Genomic DNA, 7,500 nt, shown 5'->3' with positions numbered 1-7,500 from the left:
ATATCTTAGCTATTCATTTATTCTTTCTATTGAATCTTACCTATTAATCCCTTTAATTATCTCTTCATTGATCTATTCATATTCTAATTTAGTCTGCACATAGGTCCCTTTCCTATGGACGGAGATTTCACACACACACACACAGTTGGTAGAGCGCTGGACTGGGAAGTACGGTAGTGCTCGCAGTACCCAGTTCGAATCCTGCCCAGGGCCGAAATTATTTCGGTATCGCTGTGCTTCGGGTCGTTACTCTGACTCTCGTGGGCGGGGAGTTGGGTGTGTGTGTGTGTGAAAGTTCATATCATTACCCATAGATCGGTCATACGAGCTCTGAGCTCTCTTCCGGGAGGGAAATAGCTGTCGATCACGAGTCCAACACGTGATCCAAAGACCAAGGTGAATACACACACACACACAAAATAAATAAATAAATAAATAAATAAATAAATAATTTGACGGCAGCTGGGTGACGTCACAAGAATCAACAAACTGCCCCAAAGGCAACCAGAAAAAAATATACAAAGTGTTCCCTCCCAGAGAAGAGAGTTGCTACACAATAATTGTTATTGTTGTGACCAAGTTTCATTCTGTGTTTTATGAACACCATACGGATATTGTGAGGAAATTACAAGAAAAATAATATATTATCCATTAGTGTAATGATGTGTGTATATATATATATATATATATATATATATATATGTATATATATATATACATATATATGTATATATATATAATAATATATATATACACACACACACACACACACACATATATATATATATATATATATATATATATATATATATATATATATATAATGTACATCGGTATCTCTGTATAGGTTTTAGGTAATTAATATTTTATAAATTTTATGACAACTCTACGTAATCTTTTTTTGATCAGGGTTTTCGCTCAAAAAAGATTTTTTTTTTTTAAATAAATTTTTGATCGATTTTTTCCTTTCTTTTGCAACACCATAAGTCTCTTATTTACAAAGGACTACAAAGGAGGAGCATGCCAACAGGAGACCTTTTGGTCCACAACTAAGTCGTATGCGAAAAAAAATTATAATAATAATGAATAAATAAACAAAATGATAATAATACTATAAATAATAATAAATAAAATGAACAAATGGGTAAAGTATAAATGAATAAAATAATGATAATGATACTATAAATAATAATAAATAAAATGAACAAATAGGTAAAGTTAAATAAGCGCTGTCACTCGAGCTCGATAAAAGGATAGAAGCGCTGGTTAATTAATTATTGGTTACATAAAAGATAGCTAGTTGATGTGATACGCCTTGCTTGTAGCCGAGAACAAACTATTGCCCGTCGAAGGGCTTCACACTGGGCTTAAATGGGCTATCACACTAGGCTTCCATAAGTTTCGCCAGCTCCGACAGTTGAGATTTCGTTTGAGTAAAAACGATTTGGGTTACAATATTTTTCAAATCTCCGAATATCAAATTATCTTTCCGCCATATATACAGCAAAGCTGAAGGATAGACTTAAGGCCTTTTTACGCGGTCAAACAGTTTGACAAACCCGGTTTGTTAGACAAGTGTTTGAAGTGATGTTTGACCGTGAGAATAGGGTATTTGGTCGTCAAACACGTTTGTCGAACGTGTTTGACAACCAAATACCCTATTCACACGGTCAAACATCACTTCAAACACTTGTTTGACAAACTGGGTTTGTCAAACCGTTTGACCGTCTAAATGCCCCTTAAGAGATTGTAAACCTATACGAATGTTAGACATACTGTTGGAATGTTCTTAGAGAAATCTAGACTCCCGTAAGCGAAGTCATATTCTAGTTATTCAAATGGACGTTGGAGGTAGAATGTCGGAGGAAAAATAGCCCGGTATGATGACCCTATACTGTTGAAACTGTCTTAGATACGTCTAGATTTCTGTAGGCGAGGTCACATTCTATTTATTCAAATGGAGGTTGGAGGTAGGATGTTGGAGGAAAAATAGCCCAGTGTGATAACCTTATACCGTTGAAATTGGCTTAGATACGTCTAGATTTCTGTAAGCGAGGTCACATTCTAGTTATTCAAATGGAGGTTGGAGGTAGGATGTCGGAGGAAAAATAGCCCAGTGTGATAACCCTATACTGTTGAAATTGTCTTAGATACGTCTAGATTTCTGTAAGCGAGGTCACATTCTATTTATTCAAATGGAGGTTGGAGGTAGAATGTCGGAGGAAAAATAGCCCAGTGTGATGACCCTTTAACGCAATATCCCCATCGAAACATGACCTTAGGCGATTTCGAGTCAAGAGGCGATTCTGGCGCCCCACCCCTCCCGGAGGCTCTCCAAACGACGGGAGCGAAATCCAGTTAGGTCCTGGGAGACTGAGATTTCAGACCCCCTACAGAGGAGGAGGAGGAAGAGGAGGAGGAAGAGGAAGGCATATAATCGGTTTAGTGACGTAAGGCTGAGGGTCAGGATTGGTGGAGGTATGGGGAGGAGACCGTTCATCGTTTGTGGTGACGGTTCGGTGTCCTCTGGCGGTCATGATCAGGGTGCAGTCGAAGGTGCCGTCCGGTCACTGCCGGAAGATGGCCGGTCACCGTCGAACGTATGATGACCGTCTTCTGAGGACGACCGAAGTTCCTTACTTCCTCAAACCAGAAGGCAGAGTTCGACTCTAGACTATAGTATGAAAATAATAATAATAATAAAATAAAAAAGTAATAAAAATATATAAATAAATAAATAAATAAATGAACTAATAAATAAATAAGCCCAACCCCAGACTGTAATACCAGAGAAGAAAAATAATAAAAACAAAAATAAAAAACAAATGAAAAAAATAAATAAGTAAAAAATATATAAGACAAAACAAAATAAAACTAAATTTCTTTTAATAAAATATACATACAACGAAATAAAGAAACGAGACAATATTTGATTAAATGAAAAATATATAGAGAATTGAAACAAATGAAGATAAAATTTAATTACATAAGACAAATATACAATGATATGAAACAAAATAAGACAGAATTTAGTCAAATGAAATACATACAAAATTATATAAAATTCAATAGAATAAAGTTGAATTGAATACTGAATGGAATCATATGAAATTAAGAGTATAATATGACAAAAAGAAAAAAATCTGCACTCAACTAAGATAAATTATGATTTGTGTCTCACCCAATTGACGGAGACAAAACGCGACAGTTTCTGTCATTTTTTACAACTTTTATTACTTCGCCTCCCAGTTAGAGATGATCCTCTGTCAGTCTGACCAGCCTCTGTCCTGTACTGTCTAGTTTCATAAGAACATAATAATGAAGGAGGGTGCAGGAGACCATAAGACGTACAATAGGCAGTTCCATGTTCAACACCACCTATCATCCCCATCCATAAAGTTATCTAACCTTCTCTTGTGACAACCGATAGTTTCAGCGCTCACTAACTACCTGATTACTAAGTCTATTCCATTCATTAACTACTCTGTTAATAAACCAAATCGTCTATTTCCTTCTTAAATATAAATTTGTCCGATTTAAATCCATTACTCCGAGTCCTGACCTGTTGTCTTAATATGATGACCTTGTCTGCATCACCTTTGTTAAATCCCTTGACCCATTTGTATACCTCTATTAGATCACCTCTCACTCTAAGTCTTCCTAGAATGTGTAAAGCAAGGTGCCTAAGTCGGTCTTCGAAAGGTAAATTTCTGAGATAATGTTTCTTCAAAGTTTTTTCAGTCCTGGTAAGCTGTGGAGTTCAGACTGTGGAAGTATTGCGATCACAAAGGTTTACTGGTAGCCCAGTGGATACCATGTCGAACTCCTAGGCAGGTGGTCGTGAGTTCGATTCCCGGGGCCCGCTGCGGCATATGTCGCGTTGGTTTCCGATATTTGGAGTCTCCTTTTAGATAAAACGGAGTCCGTTAAATCCGTTAGATAAGTTGTGTATTCAAATCTGAAATCCGTTAAATCAGTTGTGTTAGTTAAATTCAAAGTTCGCTAAATCCGTTAAGCCATTCAATCCGTTGTCCGGTAAAAAAGTCCGTTAAATTCGTTAAAATATTTGTCCATTAAATCCGTTGAATTATTTGAATATATGAAATAAGTTATCCGTTAAACCCAAAACCCGTTAAGTTATTTAAACACGTTGTTCATTAAACCCGTTAAATCAGTCGAGTCCATTAAACCTAAATTCCGTTAAATCCGTTAAAAAGTCCGTTACATCCGTTAGATTTAAAATACGTTCGAGATCGAATTGTTATTTCGTTGAGAGGTAATCCTTCCTTCACAGGTCCTGAGGACGAGCCTGCAGATGACCTAATACTTGAGGAGGACTGGAAAGGAATGAACTGGTCTCCCGTCATAAGAACAGAGGAACATAAGAATAGGGGAGACTACAGGAGACTATATACTAGTTCTTGCCTATTTCCTTATCAAACAAAAAATTCGTTGAAGCACATATTACCAACAGGTTGTGTGTATAAATATATATGTATATTGTCTAAAAAATTTTTTTTTTTTTTTAAGGGTGAGTTGGAGATTAGGTTAGGTTAGTCGGGTTAGATTAGGTTATTTTGTTTCGTCATAGATAAGATGTCACGGGAAATCGAACGAAACTTATCAGATCGAATTTCGGGTCAAGTGTCTTAACAGACCGATCAAGAGGTCACCTGTCAGTCTTCATCATTGTATCTCATGACGAAGGCATCCACAAATAAATAAATAAATAAATAAATACACAATGTACAACTCCTCCCGTTGGTCCACGAACGCATCTCACAGCGAGCATGCGTCAAAAAAAAAAAAAAAAAAAAAAAAAAAAAAAAAAAAATTGCACCTTGCGTGAACAAGAGCAACCCTGTTTCCGCCCCGTCATCGCGATGACAGCGCCCCTCGCGGCGCCGGCGGGATTATGCAAACCTCATTGGCACCGTCAAGGCCCTCATCCTTCGCAGGGTGACAGCAGGGTCGTCCCTCCCTCTCCCCTTCCCCTCCCTCCCCTACACGTCTCCCATCCTTATCCTCATCCTCCGTAGGGTGACAATATCCTCCCTATTCCCTCCCCCACGTCCCCATCCTCATCCTTATCCTCATCCTTCGTAGGGTGACCATAGGGTCCCCTTTCACCCCACGTCCCCCATCCTCCGCAGGGTGCCAGCGGTGTACACCCTTCATCCTCCTCCCCACGCCTCCCATCCTCATCCTCATCTATCGCAGGGTGACAGGAGAATCCTCCCTCCCTCACTCCCCCAACGCCTTCCTCCCTCACTCCCCCAACGCCTCCCTCACCTCCTCTGCAGAACCACTTCGATCGTTCTGTTCGCCCGAAGGATCACTTCTTGTTCTCCCTCGAAAGAGGTCAGGCTCATAATTGGAGGACTACCTCTTTCTTCATCCTCGACTAAGGACGTCTCCTGTTCTTTCCCGTCGGGAGAAAATTATCTAAGTTCAAGGATCACCTTCCAAAGGACCACCTCTATGATCCACCCTCAACTGAGGGTCACCTTCAGCTCTTCTTCAATTAAAGGCTGCCTCTAACATTGGAGGACCACCTCTACAATTTACCTTCGACGATCGAGGGCGACTGCCTTTAGCTCTTCCTCAAAAAGAAGCGTCTAACATTGGAGGAGCACCTCTAGAATTTACCTTCGACGATCAAGGGCGACCGCCTTTAGGTCCTCCTCAACGAGAATCGTCTAATATTGGAGGATCACCTCAGCAATCTAACTTCTAAGTAAGACAGCTTCTGAAATTGAAAGACAATCTCTGTGATCCAACCCTCGACGGAGTCATCCCGACTTCTGTTCTACTTCGACGGGAGATTGCCTCTAAAGGCGCCGTCACACTCCGCGTCTTTTGAGTCATGGTGCCCCGGCGCGGGAGTGAAAGGCTCGCGTCTTTTCACCGTCCTGTGTTCAAACGGCGACTCATTGCCGCGAGTGAGTGACGCGCGCTGCTCAGTTCATCAAAGCTGTCACAGCTTTGAACAGGTGATGTTTCACTTGCCACAGGCGAACGTTATACTTGTTCAGTTCTGTTAATCAAATAACTTCCTCACGATGCCAACAGAACTGAGACTTTTGTGATATGATGAGTGAGGAGGCTTGGTGGGTCTTTTGCCCCGTGTCGCCAACCTACCACTGCTGGGAGGACAGTGGCGCGCGTCAAGTGCCCCGGGCGCATCAATTTGAGTGTGTTGCGGGGACCGCCGGGGCGAGTTCTCCACAAAGTGACGCGCCGTGTGACAGAACCTCAACACCGCAGAACCAAGAGTACGGTCCACCCTCCGAGGCGGTGTACTCGGATCCTTCGAAGGGAGATGACATGTCCCCCAAAGGAAGACCAACTTTGTCCCAACTGGAGTCCTTTTCTGGGACTCCTCACCTGGGAGTCTACTCCTTGTTTACTCCACCGGGAAAACGACCTCCTGTCCTCTGAAGGGGCAGGACTCGTAGCAATGGATTTAAACTAAACAGTTTTAGATTTAGAAGAAAATAGGCAAGAACTGGTTTACCAATTGAGTGGTTAACGAATGGAATAGACCTAGTAACCAATTAGCAAGCGCTGAAACAATTCGTTGTTTTAAGAGGAGATTAGATAATTTTATGGATGGGAATGACAGGTGGTAAGGGATATGGAACTGGTTAGTGTAAGCCTTATGGTCTCTTGTGATCTCCTCCATTCTTATGTTCTTATGATCCCTTCCGCACAGGGTGACACTTTTCTTTTTGGTTCATTCTGCCGCCAGGCGATTTCATTTATCTTGACAGTGACACCCCCTTCTTTACCGGTACCCTAACACTGGTGGGCAAGGATTTTTTTTTTATTGATGTGTGTGTGTGTGTGTGTGTGTGTGTGTGTGTGTGTGTGTATGTGTGTGTGTGCGCGTGCTTGTGTGTATATATGTGTGTGTGTAAGGTCACAGCATTACCCATAGATCAGGCCATATACAAGTTCTGAGCTCTCATGCGGGAGGGAAATAGCTGTCGATCACGAGTCCAAACACGTGATCCAAGACCATGGTGGGGAAACACATAGATACACACACACACACACACACACACACACACACACACACACACACACATATATATATATATATATATGTATATATATGTGAGAATAAACACCTTGTGAGATCGAAACCTTTATTAGTACTACGTTTCGCTTGTTACAGCTTTTTCAATAAAGGTTTCGATCTCACAAGGTGTTTATTCTCACAGTCTTGTCGGCTTTTGCCATTGTGATTCATGTATATATATATATATATGTATATGTATATGTATATGTATATATATATATATATATATATATATATACACATATCTCCAAAACGATGGACGCGCTAGGGACTGTTCCGACAGCGAAAAACGATGTAAAATTCTATGTATATTTTCATGTACACATGTATGCATATGTAATATATATGCGTATGCAAAAATAAAACATTTATTTATATGATCATACCTATATGTAAATCATCATTAATGTATATCA

At 40.3% G+C, this 7,500-nt stretch overlaps 1 protein-coding gene across 1 annotated transcript in view; it reads left to right on the top strand.

Annotated features, from left to right (window-relative positions):
• Positions 1–7,500, top strand: part of LOC143041432 (uncharacterized) — a 98,586-nt gene that overhangs the window by 12,427 nt on the left and 78,659 nt on the right. The gene's annotated exons all lie outside the window — the stretch shown is intronic.

This window comes from Oratosquilla oratoria, chromosome 31 (assembly GCF_046742065.1).
Source record: "Oratosquilla oratoria isolate Oo_2021 chromosome 31, ASM4674206v1, whole genome shotgun sequence".
NCBI lineage: Eukaryota > Metazoa > Arthropoda > Malacostraca > Stomatopoda > Squillidae > Oratosquilla > Oratosquilla oratoria.
Note: the sequence above shows the minus strand (reverse complement) of the source record. Positions and strands in the feature narration are given on the sequence as shown.